The following is a 23,011-nucleotide window of genomic DNA, read 5'->3' as shown; positions in this document are numbered from 1 at the left end:
ACTGACCATCGGGATGATTTAACGTCCAAACTCCTTTCGAGTCTATTCGCGAAAAAAAAGCATCCTTTTCAAAATATTGGAGGGCGTGACACAAAATGTGAAATAACGACATATGGCGAGGATCTGGCTTGTCCTCCGCATATTGTAAATTTGCATAAACCCTTTTTCTCGTGGCTATTTCTTAAGCCATTATTAAATGCTCAGAGCCAGTTCCGTTAGCGATTTTTATGATACTTTAATCTGGGGGCATGAAGAGAGGGGAATGAAGGGAAACTCGAGATACCGGAGTGCAGTTGACCAGCTTTAAAGGGGTTGTCCATATTGTTTTTAATATTCAATATCGCTATTTGTCCTCAGTCCCCAGCCATATGCCTTAGGTGAGGCTAAGTGTGGTCCAACTGGAAAGAATATTTTCTGCTCCACTTACTATCAAAAGATTAATCAGAACCTGTAACTTTTCAGGAAACATAACTATCTATGCCACAAAGCAATAGCACGCAGCTGACACAGAAGGGTTCACTAGCCCGAGGCCAAATGAAATGTCTCTCAGCATTAGATTACAAAGCCTCGGTGCACCTAATTATGATTATTAAAACAATTTCCATGACGATGTCTAATATTATGTTAATTTGAAAACAACTGTGTATGAAAACTGTCGACTATAATACCTAAATTCATTTAATGAAACACATCGTTAAGGCAATTAAACCTCCTGGATGTGATTAAGGAACATAATTGCGACACTGTTCATTGCCATAATTGGGTGTCTTTAATCAAGGGGCATAGTGAGGAGCAACATTGCCATTACTTTGCATTGTTCTCACTCCGCTGTCCATCACTCTGATTACGAATTAGACACAGCCACCAGACCTTTTGCATAATAACGTAATTGGATATTGTTGCAGCAATATTTGCTGCCTAGTATTTCTTCGCTGTCCCTCTCTTTGATTTTTTTTTAACCCATGTTACTGTAGGAAAAGTTGACATTGTCAATAAGGAATTCTGTGCTTATTTTGCAACCCCCGCCTCTCCCCCCCCCACCCCCCACCCCACAACTTCAGTTTAAGTTACAAGGACCCCCGTCATCATTTACAGCGCGAGCGACAAGTTATCAATACCTTTCGGATCAATACAGTGCGTGGGGCTTTTTTGTCACAGGTTTCGAGGCTGCTGATTGGACCGACAAAGCCTGAGTAGTGAGTGCTACTAATGAGTAGTGCAGTAACCCTACTGATAAAGCCGAATAGTGCAGAGAATTACAACTAACAACGGGACAAGAATATATCAAAGGTTTAACCACAACACCGAAATTGCCACACAATTTCTGGGTAAAGGGATTATTCTCCTCTTCCAATGTCTAAATAATGATGCTAGAATTCTGAAACGGCGATACCGTATAAGCAAAATGCAAATAAAACAGAAGGAAAAGGCAAAATTAATTTCATTTCTATACCCGTCCCCATTTGCGACCTCTTATAATCTTTATCTGACACTACTTTTCTTGAGCATGCCAGGATTGTTAGATTCGTAGCCTAATCAAAGCACCAATATCACGAATAGTTCCCAAATGATATCTTTAAGAGACACAACTGGGTTGCCGGATCATTGGGTCATAGATGGCTGCGATCAAACGTGGTTTGGCCAATATTTATTTTTCTACTGTTGTGTTTTATTACTTTCACGTTGATTTTATGTTTAATTTAAATCACTAGAATATTTAAGATTGTTGTTCCATTGAGGATAGCTACAGAATCTCTGTATCAAGGGCGACTCTGATCCTATGGCTGTCCCAGCATGAGTGACATTGACTTTCATAATGTAATGACTTATGAAAGATATAATCATGTGTTAAATTGAATCCTCCGTTTAAGTGTTAATGGTGTGCTCAGGGCACATTTACGTAGAAGATGCTATGGTAACTAATTACTGTACCACTGGAAAAAAAGAGGCTATATTGCACTTTCAAGGCTTTGAGAAATAATTACTTGAATCCACGTTTTGAGGAGCCACATTATTACAGCGTGAGTTAATGAGCTGCCTGTAGGATAACAACATATTTTAACATTGCTTTTTCTTTTGGAGAATATACTTCAACTTTGGAACAGTGAAGAATTGACCTTCATTACCTGGAGACTCAAAGAGAGGCGTGGTTTATTACTATTAATAAATACTGTACATAAACTAGATACACAAGGTTTACTCCAACAGGCGTTTACTTTAGGAAAGGACACACTTCTCATTCTGCCTGTCAAAAATGATAACAACCTTACAAAATTGCTGAATGCAATTCTTTTTTTTAAAGCAAGTTTACAATTACGGCTACAACGGTCATTCCACCGCGAACCATAGGACAAGCAGCTCTCGTTATATTTTCAGGCTTGTCCGGGAAGACATGTAGGCACACCGCGAGACAAACCTTCCACCGTGCCAATATTCCCCGCCACATTTTCAGCAAAGCTGCATACCTGGTGGTTGCGAGACAGGTTTACTTTAGATGGACAAGACGTTTATGACATTACTGGGAATACTTTTCAATAGGCAACCAAACACCTTTAGCGCAGGAGTGTGGAGGGTAAAGATTTTGCAACTAAAACCGCAGCAGCTGTGTGGATAAGGAACTGGTTTTGCTGAGATCGTGTCACTTGGAGACGGAGGGTAAGATATATATGTATAAGTTTAGATTACTCGCTGTTTTATCTATGCCATTATTGATTATGATTTCACAGTATGACGCATTCCAAGAAAGATATACGATTTGCCACGCGGTCTGCGTTTACAGTAATTGAGAGATTACCGTGGTGGATGTCATTATAGTTGTATGTCATGATACAATTTTTCTATTTCATCCAGTTCCATTTTAATCCTACCATTGTATTAATAACGCCTGGTACAATATACTCACATGCACCCAGCCAGTCTAAAACCTATTAAATATTTTTTATTAATAGCCAGTCAGAAAGACCGATACGTTATGGGAATTAAAAGTGGACGTTTATGATCTGTGCCAAGCATTTTACTATAATATTTTGAAAATCCCATTCTTGATGATCAGGTGCTGGTCTGTTAGGCACACAATGAGGTCGTGAGTTTAGATAACGCAACCAGATAATCAGCAGGTAGATATATGAATTCAATGTTAATAAGTACAGATAGGATTAACAAATTATCTATAGGAAATAACTTTTTTTTCTTTTTAAATGTTACTTTTTCCTCCGTTGACTGCGTGGTGAAGCAAACTAGATCGATGAGCTCCCGCAAAAATTAAGGAAATTTAGTACATCGAAGCCTAAACTGAATTACTTAGAGCTGTAGCTTCCGACCATTAAATGCTAGTTTTCAAAAATGGACCATGTCGGCCCTGTTTCCCACACTTCTACTCACACCCCTTCTCACAAGCCCACACTCTCTCACCCCGACGAACGCATTTCTCGACGACGAAATTGTTCACTCGCCAGACGTGATCCTGCTCCGCTATGTCCAACAACCTTCGTTTGACTCTGTCGCCGAACCCATTCTACCTAACCCCGAAATAAAAAGAGCGCGCTCAAAAATAATCAGTTTGGCAAGCATCACTGGAGACAGAAACAAAGTTAAACTTTCAGCTCGATGACCTTTCGTCGGAATTAGTTAACATTATAAAGCAAGCATCTTGAGCTTATAGGGAAGACAGGGAGGTGGAGAGAGCGACGGAATGTGTGTGAACGGGCAGGGCCCATGAGAGACTTAAAGACATGTGGCAGTAGACGAAGCTAATCATGACCAGAGTCTCTCCTGTAATAGGATATGTTATCTAAAGATCCCTTTTAATCGTTCCTAAGAGACCATTCCCTTTGAGGCACATTGGTTGGGTCACCAGCAGTACCTTCTATTCTTGATTTCATTCTCTATTAATGGAATTATGCAAATTCCACTAATTTAGGATGACCAAATGAAGATTGGATAGTTTTGTGGCAAACTTCTTTTTTAGTCAAATTGCACCATCCGGAGCTTCTTGTCACGTGCCACTTTAATTTTCCCCAAATGACTACCACTTTGACCTCTACTTCAGTCTCCTTAAAGTCAAATAAGCCCAAGGAACAACCCTGAATATTTGGTCAGGCAATTCCCAGAGGTGAATGATTTGAAAAAAAAAACAACTATTGACTATTTTTTTCAGACAGAATCTTTTGCTAATGATGCTGTTATTTCCAGACTGTCTCCTGACACATCTTCTCCTTCTTGTCTTATTACCATGTACTGTACATGTGTCTTTCATGATTAACAATTCTGTCATTGAAACTCCTTGGCCTTACTCACTGTCATAATCCTTCCTTTGCTTCTCCTTCCTCCACTTCTCTACTTGATTAAAAATGGATACAACTCTTATTTCCATTGCTGATGAAAAGTGATCAACTTAATATAATAACTTCATTTCTGTACCCACAGGTACCTCCTAAACTGCTGAATATTTCCACCATTTCAATTAATCACCTACAGTTGTCTCTGTGAAAGAATGGTCTTTATTTATAATCATAGAATTATTATGACACAAAAAAGCCAATTTGTCCCAATGGATGTGTACCAGTTCTTTCAAAGGCAGTCTTGTGAGTCTGTCACATTCTCCATCTTTCTCTTCCCTGTAAGGTGTTTATAAAATCATAGGATTCATGCTAATCTTACCAAGAAACAGCACAGTTGATGGTCAACAACCCTGTTAATAATTCGGAGAGAGATAATATAATTTTTCAGTAATTCAAATTATATAATGAATGTTCTCTTCTACAACAATAATTTTACAAGCTTGACTTGTAAAGAATTGCCTTTTAAGCTTTGAGATAAAATGACCAGAATCTACATTTTGCACTAAGATGCTTAAAATATCATTATATTAGAGCAAAAGACAATTGCTTCACTCTGTTAATTTGGATTTGTACACAAAATTTCCTGGTAAAGATAAATGCTATTATTCAAGCCATCTTAATGTGAATTACTGTCCAGCCAATACTTGATGATACTTAATGAAACTGAAATAAATACTAGTTTCTAAACTTAAAACAAAAACATTAATCTAATGCATCACACAGTTTGCTTCTTTGCATATTTTGTTATATGTAGAAGTTCAAATGTAACAGTAAGGTGCAGTTTTGCAGAACACATCTGGAACTGTAATTTACTGTAAATTCCCCAGAATACACGTTTACTAAATTAGCAATGATAAGACAAAACATGATTTAGTCAAAATTATTTTGTTAGTCTACTGTTACAATGTTAAAATAAACTATCTAATTTAAAGTTTTTAAGTGAGCCTTTTTATATTAAAATGATTATTCTTTAAGGAATTGAAAATATGGTAAGTACACGTTTAGAAGCTGTGGTTGAAAATTCTACTTGGAAATGACAAATGGCCACAGAAAAATTGCTGCAATTGAAATACAAATTGGAGCACTACCCTGATTAGTGTTCAACTGCTTTGGTATTAATTTTGAATCCAATGTCATCACACGGGAAGTGTAATTTTAATTTCATATCAGAGTTGGTGCATTTACATTATTTTGCATAAATGAACAGTTGGAATGGCAGAAGTATCAACTGTAGTGTAAATAGAACATATGTATAAAGGCAGACAGCCACATGTAGAAAACTGTTGACTTTAATAGACTGATTCATTTTAAATGTATGTATGATCTGAATTAGAAAGACTGTGAAAGACTGCATCACTCTAATTTTCTAATTTCTGCTAAGAATTCATTGCTCCATTCAAATGTCTTGAACTCAATCCACATAATAAGATTCTACAGGTTTTTAGCAAATACAGTCTTCATGGGCAAGGCTGAGTTGATCGCTCTGCATATGTAATATTGCCCTGTTGCTAACAGTCCAAGTGAAGAGCTTGCCAGGTTGAAGAATTTAAAGGCAATCATCCTTTTCTCCAGGTATGCAGTTGGAAATAATTTGCTAAACGCAAGGAGGTCTGTCAATGCTGGAAATCTTGAGCAACTCAAAAAGCTGGCAGAATTCAGCAGATCAGGTAGCATCCATGGAGGGAGGAGGGTGGAATAAATAGTAAACGTTCGGGCCAACACGCATCATTGGGTCTTGGTGAAAGTTCTCGGCCCAAGATGTCAACTGTTTATGTCCCTTCACTGAAGCTGTCTGACCTACAAAGTAATTTGATGTTATGCCATATGAATGCAGGTATTATTTAAATAGGATCACATTACCAATGAATTGTTTTGCAGGGTAATTTATATTTAAGTTGCAGGAATTTTGGCTCCATGAACAGGCTAGATGATGTCTTGGATACACAGGATCAAATATATTCAAATATATTTCATCAAAGTATGAAAAGTTAAACTTCAGATTTGTATTAAATTGCTCAGAAAGAAGTAGCGTGGAGGGAATAACAGGAATATCTTCAAAAGGATGGTGATAGAGAGATTGAATGACAGAAGTGCTGAAGGCATTGCTTTTAGTGAGGTTGCTAAAGCCTGCAAATTAAAGAAGATCCTAAACACAAGAGATTCTACAAATGCTGGAAATCCAGAGTAACACACACAAATTGCTAGAGAAACTTAGCAGGGTCAGTCAGCATCTATGAAGATGAACAGTCAATGTTTCAGGCCAAGACTCTTCATTAGATGATGAAGAGTATTGGCCTGAAATGTTAACTCTATATTCATCTCCATAGATGCTGCCTGACCTACTGAATTGAAGGAGATTATTGGAAGAAAATTAAATAGAAAACGATGAATGAGAATAGAGGTGAAAATCTTAAATAAAAGGGAATGCTGGAGATGCTCAGCAGGTTAGGTACATCTGAAGAGGGAGAGAAACAGTATTTATGTGAAGGGTTAATAACCTTAAATCAAAACCGGCCAACCCTGATACAAGCTCGGTAGGTTTGTTATCTGAAACTGCTGAATGCAGTGCTGAGTCTCATAAACAGTATTGTGTTTAACTGGAAGATGAGCTGTTGCACTAGAGTTTGCACTGGGCTTTTCTGACCTTTATTTCAATACACAAGTACTGAATAATATCTTGAAGATCACCCACATCAAAGAACCTTTACCTATTGCAACAAACACAAAATGCTGGTGGAACTCAGCAAATCAGGCAGCGTTTATGTAGAGGAATAAGCATGGATGACTGGGGAAGAGGCCCTTCATCAGAAGACATTTTTACCTACTATTCTTCTAGGGAACAGTTATCAGTTACTTAGCTGATAACTGACAACTACAGGTTTAAACGGAGGATATAGAGCAGCTACTAACTCTTCACACACAGCAATATAAACAAAGCAACTCAAGTTAATCTTCCAATCCATAAGGACAACAAACTACTTTCACTGATCAGTGTTTTTATGACCTGAGGCTTTGTATCTTCCACGCAATTGCTTCCTGCTCGTCAACCCAACAAAGGCATTGACTAAACTGTTCATGTGATCCTATTATATGCTTACATTCTAGACTTTATTGTTACATTTTTATCTGCACCATGTTCATTGAATGTGATTAAGCAAATAAACAACTTTGGGAAATTTCATAGGGTTGCAGATTTTCAATGATGTTTAGGTCGGGAGACTGTGAGGGCCTTGGCAAAACCTTCAGCTTGCACTTCTTGAGGTAGTCCATTGTGAAGTTGAAAGTTCTATTTTAACTTCATCAGTCCACAGGACTTGTTTCCAAAATACATTAGGCTTGATGTCCCTTTGCAAAGTTCTGATGCTGAATTTTGTGGTGAGGACGCAAGAAAGGTTTCCTTCTGATGACTCTTCCATGAAGGTCATATTTGTGCAGGTGTCGTTGCACAGTAGAACAGTACACCACCACTCCAGAGTCCGCTAAATCTTCCTGAAGGTCTTTTGCAGTCAAATGGGGGTTTTGATTTGCCTTTCTGGCAATCCTATGAGCAGTTCTCTTGGAAAGTTTTCATGGTCTTCCAGACCTCAACTTGACCTCCACCATTCCTGTTAACTGCCATTTCTTAATTACATTATGAACTGAGGAAACAGCTACCTGAAAATGCTTTGCTATCTTCTTATAGCCTTCTCCTGCTTTGTGGGCATCATTTATTTTAATTTTCAGAGTGCTAGGCAGCTGCTCAGAGGAGCCCATGGCTGCTAATTGCTAGGATAATGTTTAAGGAGTCAGGGCATTTATAAAGCTTTGAAATTTGCATCACCTGGCCTTTCCTAATGATGTCTGTGAACAAGCCACAGCACTAACAAGCTAATTAAGGTCTGAGACCTTGGTAAAAGTTATCTGAGAGCTCAAATCTCTTGGAGTGCCCAAACTTTTGCATAGTACTCCTTTCCTTTTTTTCACTCAAAAACAAAACAAAAATAATACACTAACCTTGCTTAAAATGTTGAAAAGAATGTTTCATCTTTAACTTCATGACATTTGGAGATCAGTTCATCTTCTACTCACTTAACTATTCATTCCAACAGAAATTTTGACCAGAGGTGCCCAAACCTTTGTATGCCACTGTAACTGTTTTCATCTAATTGATCTACACAACAAAATTTCACCTTGGACTGTCCCAAGTCCAGCTGAAAAAGGGGGAGGGTTGGGCATGGGGCTAGCAACCCCATCCCATGTAAACCCATTGCTGCAGAAATGCCAAAAGAGACTCTGAAGAGCTCATCTCTGGGAGAGGAAGGAAACATCAAGAAGATAGACTACACCTGGAGACAATGTGAAAGACTGGCCCAGGACAGAGAAGTCTAGTGAGCTACTGTCAGAGGCCTATGCCCCTGTAGGGGTGATGAGGCTTCAGAAGAAGATTTACACAACAAAAAAAGGTGTTTCTCAATAGCACCTTTATAGGTGAAACATACACTTCTGGCTCTATGTGACACCTGACTCCCCAGAAATCTGCCATATATGTTATATGGGAATTGAGACATTTGATTTTTCTTTAAAGAGAAGCATGTCTGCAATTTTCCACTGTAGTACAACTAACTGGAAAATGATGTCTCTTTATTCTGAGGCTGTGCCCTCAGGTCCCAGATTCAACCATTATAGGAAACATCATCGCCACATCCACTCTGTCTAGGCCTTTCAATATTCAATAGGTTTCAGTGGGATCACCCCCACCTCCCCTTTCTTCTAAACTGCAGTGTGTACAGGCACAGAGCGATCAAATGACTCCGTATATGTTAACTCTTTCATTTTTGGAATCAGTCTCATGAACACCCTCAGTTCCTCTCCAATGCAAAAACATCTTTTTGTTTAGATAAGGGAGCCAAAACTGCTCACAATACTCCAAGTGTGGTCTGACCAATGCCTTATAAAGCCTCAGCATCACATCCTTGTTCTTATATTCTAGTCCTCTCAAAACGAATGCTAACATTCCATACCATCGAATCCACCTGCAAGTTAGCTTTCAGAAATCCTGCACAAAGACTCCCAAGTACCTTTATCCCTCTGGTTCTTGAATTTTCTGCCTGTTCATAAAATAGTCTATGTCTCTTTTCCTTCTACTCACATATCAGACAGCCAGGCTGTGCTCCTCTCCCTCACACAAACAGGGACTGAATGTGAGGATCTAGTATAGAAAATCATACAGTGATGGGCTGAGGAAATAGATGAGCTTCTACACAGCTACATTGAGTCAGTACATTGACCCATATTCAAGTACTCAGTCGCCATCCTAAGTGAGTATGCCACTGCTCTCACAGACTTCATCAGCAAGTGTGCAGAGGACAATGTACTGAAGATTCATCAGCAAGTGTGCAGAGGACTGTGTACCAAAGATTCATCAGCAAGTGTGCAGAGGACTGTGTACCGAAGATTCATCAGCAAGTGTGCAGAGGACTGTGTACCAAAGATTCATCAGCAAGTGTGCAGAGGACTGTGTACCGAAGATTCATCAGCAAGTGTGCAGAGGACAGTGTACTGAAGATTCATCAGCAAGTGTGCAGAGGACAGTGTACTGAAGATTCATCAGCAAGTGTGCAGAGGACAGTGTACCGAAGATTCATCAGCAAGTGTGCAGAGGACTGTGTACCAAAGATTCATCAGCAAGTGTGCAGAGGACAGTGTACTGAAGATTCATCAGCAAGTGTGCAGAGGACAGTGTACTGAAGATTCATCAGCAAGTGTGCAGAGGACAGTGTACCGAAGATTCATCAGCAAGTGTGCAGAGGACAGTGTACCGGAGATTCATCAGCAAGTGTGCAGAGGACTGTGTACCAAAGATTCATCAGCAAGTGTGCAGAGGACTGTGTACCAAAGATTCATCAGCAAGTGTGACGAGGACAGTGTACCGAAGATTCATCAACAATTGTGCAGAGGAATGTGTACTAAAGAGGTAAATATGGTGTTTGCCAACTGGAAACCACTGAGGAGGCAGAAGGGAAAGGGGATCCATTCCCTACTGAGGTTCAGGTCTGCAGCATTCAAATTGAACGACCTTGACTTGTACAGGAAGTCGAGTCTGTTCATCAGGTGGAAGATTAACGAGTTGGAAAACATAAACCAGGTTCAAGGACAGCTCTTGTGTCTTGAAAATCAACCTTTGATCTTACAATCTAACTTGTCATGGCTTTTACACCTTATGTCTACCTGCACTGCACTTCCACGTGTCTTAATTGCAGTACCTCTAAGCACTTATGATTTTGAAATACTCTGAATGACTGACTTGTAAAACTATGCTTTCACTATATCTTTGGTATGTGTGACAATAATAGACTAATACCAATACTGAAGATATTATAGATGTTACCCATGGATAATAAAATAAAGTTTTTAAAATTTTTACAATACATAAAACAATTGAAAATCAGGAAATAATCAATATCTCCAAATTGGGATTTGTTTTACATTAGTAGTCAAAGTATTTATGAGAAATAATTAATTAGATGTTAAATATTTTTGGAACACAAGCTTAGAAATTGCCAAGCCTATTAGTAATATTGTAAAAAAGTTCAAAATACATTTATTATCAAAGTACGTACATGTCACCATATACAACCCTGAAATTTATTTTCTTGCAGGCATACTCAATAAATGTATAAACATAACAGAATCAGTGAAAGACCACACCAACTTAGGCATTCAACCGGTGTGCAAAAGACAACAAACTGTGTAAATACAAAAATAAATAATAAATAAATAAACAAACAAATAAATAAATAAATACAGTACGCAATAAATATCGAGAACATGAGATGAAGAGTCCTTGAAAGTGAGTCTGTAGGTTGTGGAACAGTTCAATGATGGGGCTAGTTAAGTTGAATGAAGATTTCTCCTTTGGTTGAAGAGCCTGATTGTTGATGGTTAGTAACTGTTCCTGAACCCGGTGGTGTGAGTATGAGGCTCCTGTATCTTCTTCCTGAAGGCAGCAGCAATAAGATACCATATCCTGGATGGTATGGGTCCCTGATGATGGATGCAATAGCATTTCATGGAGATGTGCTCAATGGTAGGAAGGGCTTTACCCATGATGACATAAATGATAAATACATATAGGACATACATGGTAAATGGTAGGGCATTGAAGAATGCAGTAGAACAGAGTGATCTAGGAATAATGGTGCATAGTTCCCTGAAGGTGGAATCTCATGTGGATAGGGTGGTGAAGAAAGCTTTTGGTATGTTGGCCTTTATAAATCAGAGTATTGAGTATAGGAGTTGGGATGTAATGTTAAAATTGTACAAGGCATTGGTAAGGCCGAATTTGGAGTATTGTGTACAGTTCTGGTCACCAAATTATAGGAAGGATGTCAACAAAATAGAGAGAGTACAGAGAAGATTTACTAGAATGTTACCTGGGTTTCAGCACTGAAGTTACAGGGAAAGGTTGAACAAGTTAGGTCTTTATTCTTTGGAGCGTAGAAGGTTGAGGGAGGACTTGATAGAGGTATTTAAAATTATGAGGGGGATAGATAGAGTTGACATGGATAGGTTTTTTCCATTGAGAGTAGGGGGGATTCAAACAAGAGGACATGAGTTGAGAGTTAGGGGGCAAAAGTTTAAGGGTAACACGAGGGGGAATTTCTTTACTCAGAGAGTGGTAGCTGTGTGGAACGAGCTTCCAGTAGAAGTGGTAGAGGCAGGTTTGGTATTGTCATTTAAAGTAAAATTGGATAGGTATATGGACAGGAAAGGAATGGAGGGTTATGGGCTGAGTGCAGGTCAGTGGGACTAGGTGAGAGTAAGCATTTGGTATGGACTAGAAGGGCTGAGATGGCCTGTTTCCATGCTGTAATTGTTATATGGTTATATGATGGACTGTGCCATATCCACTACTTTTTGTGGGATGCTCCATAGAAGGGAATTGGTGTTTCTATACCAGGCTATGTTACATAACAACATAAGAACATAAGAAATAGGAGCAGGAGTAGGCCATCTGGCCCATCCAGTCTGCCTCGCCATTCAATAAGATCATGGCTGATCTGTCCGTAAACTCAGCTCCATCTATAACCCTTAATTCCCTTACTATGTAAAAACCTATCTATCTGCTTCTTAAATATATTTAGTGAAGAAGCCTCAACTGCATCCTTGGGCAGAGAATTTCACAGATTCAGCACTCTCTGGGAAAAGCAGTTTCTCCTCATCTCTGTCCTAAATCTTCTCCCCTGAATCTTGAGGCAATGTCCCCTGGTTCTAGTCTCACCTACCAATGGAAGCAACTTTCCTACTATCTTATCTATCCCTTTCAAAATTTTGTATGTTTCTATAAGATCCCCTCTCATTCTTCTCAATTCCAGTGAGTATAGTCCCAGGCAACTCAATCTCTCCTCATAGGTTAACCCCTTCATCCCCGGAATCAACCTGGTGAGCCTCCTCTGTACTGCCTCCAAAGCCAGTATATCCTTCCTCAAGTATGGAGACCAGAACTGCACACAGTACTCCAGATGCAGCCTCACCAGTACCCTGTATACATAGTTGCAGCATAACCTCCCTGCTCTTGAATTCAATCCTTCTAGCAATGAAGGCCAGCATTCTGTTTGCATTCTTAATAACCTGTTGTACCTGCAAGCCAACATTTTGCGATTCATGCACAAGCACTCCCAAGTCCCTCTGCACAACAGCATGCTGCAATCTTTCACCATTTAAGTAACACTCTACTCTTCTATTATTCCTTCCAAAGTGGATGATCTCACATTTACCAATGTTGTATTCCATCTGTCAGACCTTGGCCCACTCACTTAACCTATCTATATCCCTCTGCAGACTCTCCACATCCTCTGTACAACTAGCTTTTCCACTCAGTTTAGTGTCATCAGCAAATTTTGCTACGCTACACGCAGTCCCCTCTTCCAAATCATCAATGTAAATGGTAAACAGCTGCGGACCCAGCACCGACCCCTGCGGCACCCCACTCACCGCTGACTGCCAACCGGAGAAACACCCATTTATACCAACTCTCTGCCTTCTATTATTTGAAAAAGAAAATCATAACAAATAACAGTATTTAATTTGTGTTATAATGGCTCCTAATAGCTCCTGTACATGTTAATTAGTACTAAATGGAAGGTATAAATTTATAGTGTGTATTATTAGAGCTGCTGCATTATTGTTTGTTCAGAAAAGTTTCATGTACAATGGGTATTTAAATCAGAATACATTATGCATCATATAAACATAAGAATAACTCAGTGTACATTTATGAATATATTTATAAAACAAAATATACAGCTTAAGACTGAAGAGCTGGTTATTAACTACAGGAAGAGGAAACTGGAGGTCCATGAGCCAGTCCTTATTAGGGGATTGGAGACAGAGAGGGTCAGTAACATTAAATTCCTTGGTATTATCATTTCAGAGGATCTGTTCTGGGATCAGCATGTCCCACTAAAAAGTAGACTTATTAGACTTTTTAAACAGCACCTCTATTTTCTTCGAAGTTTGTGCAGATTCAGCATGTCATCGAAAACTTTGATGAACTTATATAGATGCACAGTGGAGGGTATATTGACTGGTTGTATTGCAGCCTGGTATGGGAACACTAATGCCCTTGAATGGAAGGAACTACAAAAAGTAGTGGATACAGCCCAGTCCATCACAGGAAAAGCATTCCCTGCCATTCAGCACATCTACAATTAGCATTACAAAAAGAGAATAGCATCCATCATCAAGGACTTTCACCATCCAGGCCATGCTCCATTCTCACTGCTGCCATCAGGAAGGAAGCACAAGAGTCTTAACACACCACCAGATTCAGGAACTATTATTATCTCTCATCCATCAGATTCCTGAACCAGCGTTGATAACATCACTCAACACAGCTCATTCCCCAACTTATGGACTCACTAGCAAGGACTCATGTTCTCAGTATTATTTATTTATTGTTACATATTATTACATATTGTCTTCATTTGCACATTGATTTGTGTCAGTCTTTGTTTTTGTGTAGTTTTCCATTGATTCTGTCTTATTTCTTTGTTCTACTGTGAATTCCTGCAAGGAAATGAATCTCAGGGTGATATACATGCACTTTGATAATAAATTTAATTTACTTTGCTTTCAAAATGACCTAACTTAATTGCAGGATGAATATAATAGTCTTGCAGAATTTGTACATAGAGTGACAAGCACCACAGAGTTGTATAGCTAATTTTCCAGCAACTGGCTTGTCTATTCCTTTCAAATGATGTCTTCTACTTTGTACCTTGACCCAATTTTAAAGATTAAGTAGATTATTTTTGTTTCTCTTTTATTTTACTTTCATCCTGCCGAACAGCAAATCCTGACAGAATAGAATTCAGTAGAATATTTTGGTTTCCTGCCAGTAGCATAGTAAACCAAAAAAGAATCAAAAGGGACTAGCTATATTTTGCAGAGTACTGAACAATACTGCCTTTTCAAGGAAGGAGCAAGCTCCCCAGCATCTGTTCCAAATTGGATTAAATCTCCCTCAAAAATGTAGGTTTTTATGGAGACTGTATGTCTGGTTAATGGAAGAGGAAGTTACACCATAGCAGAATGGGCAAATATTTTCTTTGTTGTCCTTTTATAATGTATAGTAATCTCATAGTAAATCATATGGCCAGAACATGTACCTTGATGATTATTGGTTGCATTTGTTGGCTCAGTTCATATGCATTATTATCTAAACCATGTTAACGTTACATGAATTTTCAGAGACTTTGTGATCCCTATAGATCCACTGCAGACCTCTCAGTTGTGATGCCCCACTTCTCCTCTCCTTAAAATGTTTCTTCTATTTTGATCAGATTTGTGCCATAAATGTACATTTTCCACATGCCTGATGGAATGTTGTGGCCAATCATCATGTAAACATGCAGATCTCAAACGACCATTCATTCCATTTAAGCAAATTTCAGATCTCTGCTCAAATTTCAGGAACAATTACCACTCAACCATCATGCTCTTGAACCAGAGAATATATCTTCACTCATTCTAATACTGAAGGGTTCCCACAACCTATGGACTCACCTTCAAGGACTTTTCATCTCATGTTCTTGATATACATTGTTTATTTATTTATTATTATTATTATTTTGTATGTTTTATTCTTTCTTTCTATATTTGTAGTTTGTCTTTTGCACATTGGTTGTCTGTCTGTCTTGTTGTATGTGTTTTCATTGATTCTATTGTGTTTCTTTGTATTTACTATGAATGACTGCAAGAAAATGAATCTCGGGGTAGTATATGATGACAGATATACTTTAATAATGAAATTACTTTGAACTTCGAACTTCTGAATACTTTGCCCAGTACTTCTGACTATGGGTAATATCACATCTACTGTGCTGAGCTCAGTTGTGACCAGCAATCTGCAGAATTCTACATAGTTCTACATTCTTATTGTTTTGTAGCCTATTAGACAGTGTACTGTATAAGCAGCAGAAACTGACAAAATATGTAATTAATGCAAATACAACAAATACGTCACTTTGAAAAGCAAGGCATGAAACAATTACTGTTAAAACAACAGTTCTTATTGAAACCTGATCACAACATGGTTAAAACTTCCATGTAATTTTACTGGGAATTCAAGTCATTGGAAATTACAGTATAGACAGGATTAGCAGTATTTTCTAAGTTTATTGAAATGTTAACTCAATGCAATGCTTAATTTATATTTGATATTAATATATTGTCACAGCCATAAGGAACAATAGAACTTCCTGCTGAAGCTCTTGTGCCACTCGGAACAGGCACACCAGCGGAGGAAGTGCTAGAGTAAACAATGTTAGCCCAGATAGGCAAGCATAAGGTATAATGTCGAGTGCGAGGAGCTGCAGTGTGCTGAATTCAGTCGGAAGGATCAATCTGACATGCCACATGACTTACAAAGATAATCGGATTTGGCAATGACGATGAACGATACTGCTGCCTTCAATTTTTATGCTTAATGAACATTCCAGACTCACCCCAGAGATACCTTCAGAATCACCCACTTTGCTTTACAGAGCTGCATTTGGAATATAACTGTGACCATGAGAAAGTATCTCTGCACCAAAGATATTTTGATTCTAGTGTTGTTTTGCTCTGCAAACTCATACATAGGGAAAGCATCTTCTATTTTTCCAAAGCTTCCTGTACCAGATTATTCACTAAATTCACCTTTCACCATCAGCTCACATTACTGGCAGTTTGTTACATCAGTGCAGCATCTCATCAAGGCTTCTTGGACACTACCTCCCAAAGCATTACATTATGATGGAAGTGTAATGGGAACAAGTGTATAGGACCATCAACTCCAATTGCCATCCTTCCAGGCTCAGTAGATTTACCATGGTTCCCTCTTGTTACTGGACTGAAGCTGTTCAAGAAGGCAATAGCTAGAGATGGTCAATACATGATCAACTTGCTAGGAATCTGCCAAATTATAGTCATAGAAAAGTACAGCACAGAAACAAACCCTTCAGCCCATCTAGTCTGTGCCAAACCATTTAAACTTGCCTATTCACATCAACCAGCACCAAGCCCTTGGCCCTCCAAACCCCTGCCATACATGTACTTATCCAAACTTCTGTTAAGCGTTGAAATCAAACTTGCATGCTAGCAGCTTGTTCCACACTCTCATGACTCTCTGAGTGAAGAAGTTTCCCATGTTCCCCTAAAACTTTTCGCCTTTCACTCTTAACCCATGACATCTAGTTGTAGTCCCGCCTGCTTGCATTATATATCCCTCATAATTTTGAATACCTCTATCAAATCTCCTCTCAATCTTCTATGTTCCAAGGAATAAAGTCCTAACCTTTTCAATCTTTCCTTGTAACTCAGATCCTCCAGAACCGGCAACATACTTGTAAATTTTCTTCATACTCTTTCAGCCTTATCATCTTTCCTGTAGGTAGGTCACCAAAACTGCACACAATATTCCAAATCTGGCCTTGCCAATGTCTTATACAACTTCAGCATAACATCCTAACTCCTTTGTGTTAGGAGGAATTACTAACTCTGATTTATGAAGGCGATTAAGCCAAAAGCTTTCTTTACAACCCTATCAACCTGTGACACTACTTTCAATGAATTATGGGCCTGTATTCCCAGCTCCTTTAGTACTACCACACTTCTCAGTGCCCTATCATTCATCCTGGCTGGTCCTACTGAAGTGCAACACATTGCATTTGTCCACTTTAAATTTCATCTGCCATTTTTCAGATCATTTTTCCAGCTGGTCCAGATCCCTGTGCAAGCCATGATAGTCTTTCTCATTGCCCACTACACCCCCAATCTCGGTGTCATCCATTAACTTGCCGATCCAGTTAACCACATTATCGTTCAGATCATTGATATGGATGATAAACGGCAATGGTCCCAGCACCGATCCCTGCCGCATTCCACTAATTACAAGCCTCCAGTCAGAGAGGCAACCATCTACTACCGTTCTCTGGCATCTTCCACAAAGCCAATGTCTAATCCAATTTTCTACCTTATCTTGAATGCCGAGCGACTGAACATTCTTGACCAGCCTCCCAAGCAGGACCTTGCCACCTGTCTTGCTGAAGTCCATGTAGATAACATCCACTGTCTTGCCTTCATCAACTTTCCTGGTAACTTCCTCGAAAACTCTACAAGATTGATTTGATACACAAAGCCACACTGTCTATCCTTAAGCAGTCCTTCTCTATCCAAATACTCATCTATCTGGTCCTTCAGAAAACCCCCCAATAACATTCCCACTAGCTACAGACCTGTAATTCCCCAGTTTATTTATAGAGCATTCCTTAAATAGTGGAACAGCATTGGCTATCCTCCAATCCTCTGGCACCTCACCTCTCACTAGGGATTATTTCAATATCTCTGCTAGGGGCCCAGCAATTTCTACACTAAGGGGCAGAAAACGCTGGTGGGAATGGTGTACAGGCCACCTAACAGTAGTAATGAGGTTGGGGATGGCATTAAACAGGAAATTAGAAATGCGTGCAATAAAGGAACAATAGTTATAATGGGTGACTTCAATCTACATATAGACTGGGTGAACCAAACTGGTAAGGGTGCTGAGGAAGAGGATTTCGTGGAATGTATGAGGGATGGTTTTCTGAACCAACATGTCGAGGAACCAACTAGAGAGCAGGCCATTCTAGATTGGGTATTGAGCAATGAGGAAGGGTTAGTTAGCAATCTTGTCATGCGAGGCCCCTTGGGTAAGAGTGACCATAATATGGTGGAATTTTTCATTAAGATGAAGAGTGACATAGTTAATTCAGAAACAAAGGTTCTGAACTTAAAGAAGGGTAACTTTGAAAGTATGAGACGTGAATTAGCTAAGATAGACTGGCAAATGATACTTAAAGGGTTGACGATGGATATGCAATGGCAAGCATTTAAAGATCGCATGGATGAACTACAACAATTGTTGATCCCAGTTTGGCAAAAGAATAAACCAGGGAAGGTAGTGCATCCATGGCAGATGAGTGAAATTAGGGATAGTATCAAGTCCAAAGAAGAAACATACAAATTAGCCAGAAAAAGTGACACACCTGAGGATTGGGAGAAATTCAGAGTCCAGCAGAGGAGGACAAAGGGCTTAATTAGGAAAGGGAAAAAAGATTATGAGAGGAAGCTGGCAGGGAACATAAAAACTGACTGTAAAAGCTTTTATCGATATGTGAAACCAAAAAGATTGGTTAAAACAAACGTTGGTCCCTTACAGTCAGAAACAGGTGAATTTATCATGGGGAACAAGGACATGGCAGACCAATTGAATAACTACTTTGGTTCTGTCTTCTCTAAGGAGGACATAAATAATCTTCCGGAAATAGTAAGGGTCTATAGTAAGGTCTAGTGAGATGGTGGAACTGAGGGAACTACATGTTAGTAGGGAAGTGGTGTTAGGTAAATTGAAGGGATTAAAGGCAGATAAATCCCCAAGGCCAGATGGTCTGCATCCCAGAGTGCTTAAGGAAGTAGCCCAAGAAATAGTGGATGCATTAGTGATAATTTTTCAAAACTCTTTAGATTCTGGATTAGTTCCTGAGGATTGGAGGGTGGCTAAAGTAACCCCACTTTTTAAAAAAGGAGGGACAGAGAAACCAGGGAATTATCGACCGGTTAGCCTGACATCGGTGGTGGGGAAAATGCTAGAGTCGGTTATCAAAGATGTGATAACAGCACATTTGGAAAGCGGTGAAATCATCGGACCAAGTCAGCATGGATTTGTGAAAGGAAAATCATGTCTGACGAATCTTATAGAATTTTTTGAAGATGTAACTAGTAGAGTGGATAGGGGAGAGCAAGTGGATGTGGTATATTTAGATTTTTAAAAGGCTTTTGACAAGGTCCCTCACAGGAGATTAGTGTGCAAACTTAAAGCACATGGTATTGAGGTGGATAGAGAATTGGTTGGCAGACAGGAAGCAAAGAGTGGGAATAAACGGGACCTTTTCAGAATGGCAGGCAGTGACTAGTGGGGTACAGTGCTGGGACCCCAGTTGTTTACAATATATATTAATGATTTAGATGAGGGAATTAAATGCAGCATCTCCAAGTTTGCAGACAACATGAAGCTGGGTGGCGGTGTTAGCTGTGAGGAGGATGCTAAGAGGATGCAGGGTAACTTGGATAGGTTAGGTGAGTGGGCAAATTCATGGCAGATGCAATTTCATGTGGATAAATGTGAGGTTATCCACTTTGGTTGCAAGAACAGGAAAACAGATTATTATCTGAATGGTGGCTGATTAGGAAAAGGGGAGGTGCAACGAGACCTGGGTGTCATTGTACACCAGTCATTGAAAGTGGGCATGCAGGTACAGCAGGTGGTGAAAAAGGCAAATGGTATGTTGGCATTCATAGCAAGAGGATTCGAGTACAGGAGCAGGGAGGTTCTACTGCAGTTGTACAAGGCCTTGGTGAGACCACACCTAGAGTATTGTGTGCAGTTTTGGTCCCCTAATCTGAGGAAAGACATTCTTGCCATAGAGGGAGTACAAAGAAGGTTCACCAGATTGATTCCTGGGATGGCAGGACTTTCATATGAAGAAAGACTGGATTGACTGGGCTTATACTCGCTGGATTGAGGGGGGATCTTATTGAAATGTATAAAATTCTAAAGGGATTGGACAGGCTAGATGCAGGAAGATTGTTCCCAATGTTGGGGAAGTCCAGAACGAGGGGTCAAAGTTAAGGATAAAGGGGAAGCCTTTTAGGACCGAGATGAGGAGAACCTTCTTCACACAGATAGTGGTGAATCTGTGGAATTCTCTGCCACAGGAAACAGTTGAGGCCGGTTCATTGGCTATATTTAAGAGGGAGTTAGATATGGCCCTTGTGGCTAAAGTGATCAGGGGGTGTGGAGAGAAAGCAGGTACAGGGTTCTGAGTTGGATGATCAGCCATGATCATACTGAATGGTGGTGCAGGCTCTAAGGGCCGAATGGCCTACTCCTGCACCTATTTTCTATGTTTCTATGTTACTTGCCTCCCGCAGGGTCCAGGGAAACACCTTATCAGGATTCATTCCTGAGAATGCATTCATAAAATAAGCTCTGGACATCAGTAATCACTGCCAAAGGACTGCTGGTTCATGGTGATCACTACAGTAGTACATAATCCTGTATTAAGACACAGTATGGCATGGAATAAGCCCTTCTGGCCCTTTGAGGTGCCCCACAGGAATCTGTGATTTATCCCTAACCTAATCATGGGACAATCTACAAAGACCAATTAAGACCATAAGATACAGAGCAGAATTAGGCCATTTGGATCAATGAGTCTGCTCTGCCATTTCATCACAGCTCATCCATTTTCCCTCTCAGCCCCAATCTCCTGCCTTCTCCCCGTGTCCCTTCATGCCCTCTGACTAATCAAGAATCTATCAACTTCTGCCTTAATATACTCAATGGCTTGACCCCCACAGCTGCCCGTGGCAACAAATTCCACAGATTCACCACCCTCTGGCTAAAGAAATTTCTCCTCATCTCCTTTCTACAAGGATGCTCCTCTATTCTGAGGCTATGTCCTCTAGTCAGACTCTCTCACCATAGGACCCATCCTCTCCATATTCACTCCATCGAAGCCTTTGAACATTTGGTAGGTTCAATAACGTCAGACCTCATTCTTCTGAATTCCAGTGAGAACAGGCCAAGAGCCATCAAATGCTCCTCGTATGATGCCTTTCAATCCTGGAGTCATTTTCGTTAACCTCCTTTGAACCCTCTCCAATGTCAGCACATTCTTTCTTAGATAAGAAGCCAAAACTGCTCACAATATTCCAGCTGTGGCCTCTCCTGTGCCTTATAAAACCTCAACACTATATCCTTGCTTTTATATTCTAGTCCGCTCAAAATAAATGCTAACATTGCATTTGCCTTCCTCACCACCAACTCAATCTACAAATTAACCTTTAGGGAATCCTGCACGAGGACTCCAAAGTCCCTTTGCAACTCAGATTTTTGAATTTTCTCTCCATTTGGAAAATAGTCTCCACTTTTATTTCTTCTATCAAAATGCATGACCATACACTTCCCAACACTGTATTCCATCTGCCACTTCCTTGGCCATTTTCCTAATTTGTCTAAGTCCTTCTGTTATTTCTCGGCTTCCTTAACATTATATGCCCTTTTGTATCGTCCTCAAACTTGGCCACAAAGCCATTAATTTCACCATCCAGATCATTGACACTTAATGTAAAAAGAAGCGGTCCCAACACAGACCCCCGTGGAAAACCTCTAGTTACTGGCAGCCAACCAGAAAAGGTTCTTTTTATTCCCACTCTTTGCCTCCTGCTAATCAACCAATGCCCTACCCATGCTAGTATCTTTCCTGTAATACCATAGGTTCTTAACTTGTTAAGCAGCCTCATGTGTGGCACTTTGTCTATCCTGCATGTTATTTCTTCAAAGAATTCCAACAGGCAAGATTTTCCCTCAAGGAAATGATGCTGACTTTGGTCTATTTTATCATGTGTCCCCAGTTACCCCAAAACCACATCCTCAACAATCGACTCCAACCTCTGAGGTCAAGCTAACTGGCCTATAGTTTCCTTTCTTCTGCTTCTCTCCCTTCTTGAAGATTGGAGTGACATATGAAATTTTCCAATCTCCCGGAACCATTCCAGGATCTAGGGATTCTTGAAATATCATTACTAATGCCTCTACGATCTCTTCAGCCACCTTTTTCAGAACTCTGGGGTGTACACCATCTGCTCTAGGTGGCTTCAGACCTTTCAGTTTCCCAAGAACCTTCTTTCTAATTATGGTAATTTCACATGCTCCGTGACCGCTGACACCTGGAACTTTCACTATCCTACTAGTGTCTTCCACAGTGAAGACTGATGCAAAATACTTATTGAATTCATCGGCCATTTCCTTGTCCCACATTACTCCCTCTCCAGCATCACTTCCCAGCAGTCTGATATCTACTCTCACCTCTCTTCAATATTTTATATATCTGAAGAAACTTTGGATATTTCTTTTAATATTATTAATACCTTCATATTCCATCTTTTCCTTTTTCACAACCTTTGCAGTCATCTTCTGTTTGTTTTTAAAAGCTTCCCAGCCCTCTAAGTTCCCACTAATTTTTGCTCTATCATATGCCCTCTCTGTGTCATTTACGTTAGCTTTGACTTCTCTTGTCAGCCATCATGGTATCATCCTGCCTTTGGAA

The 23,011-nt window shown here is 39.7% G+C and overlaps 1 protein-coding gene across 1 annotated transcript in view; it reads right to left on the bottom strand.

Moving 5' to 3' along the window:
- The window catches only part of LOC140725708 (cytochrome P450 7B1-like), a 251,498-nt gene that overhangs the window by 29,759 nt on the left and 198,728 nt on the right, over positions 1-23,011 (bottom strand). The gene's annotated exons all lie outside the window — the stretch shown is intronic.

The sequence above is a fragment of the Hemitrygon akajei genome, chromosome 1 (genome assembly GCF_048418815.1).
Source record: "Hemitrygon akajei chromosome 1, sHemAka1.3, whole genome shotgun sequence".
In the NCBI taxonomy this organism is placed as follows: domain Eukaryota; kingdom Metazoa; phylum Chordata; class Chondrichthyes; order Myliobatiformes; family Dasyatidae; genus Hemitrygon; species Hemitrygon akajei.
The sequence above is the reverse complement of the archived record's forward strand: the minus strand, read 5'-3'. Positions and strand labels throughout refer to the sequence as shown.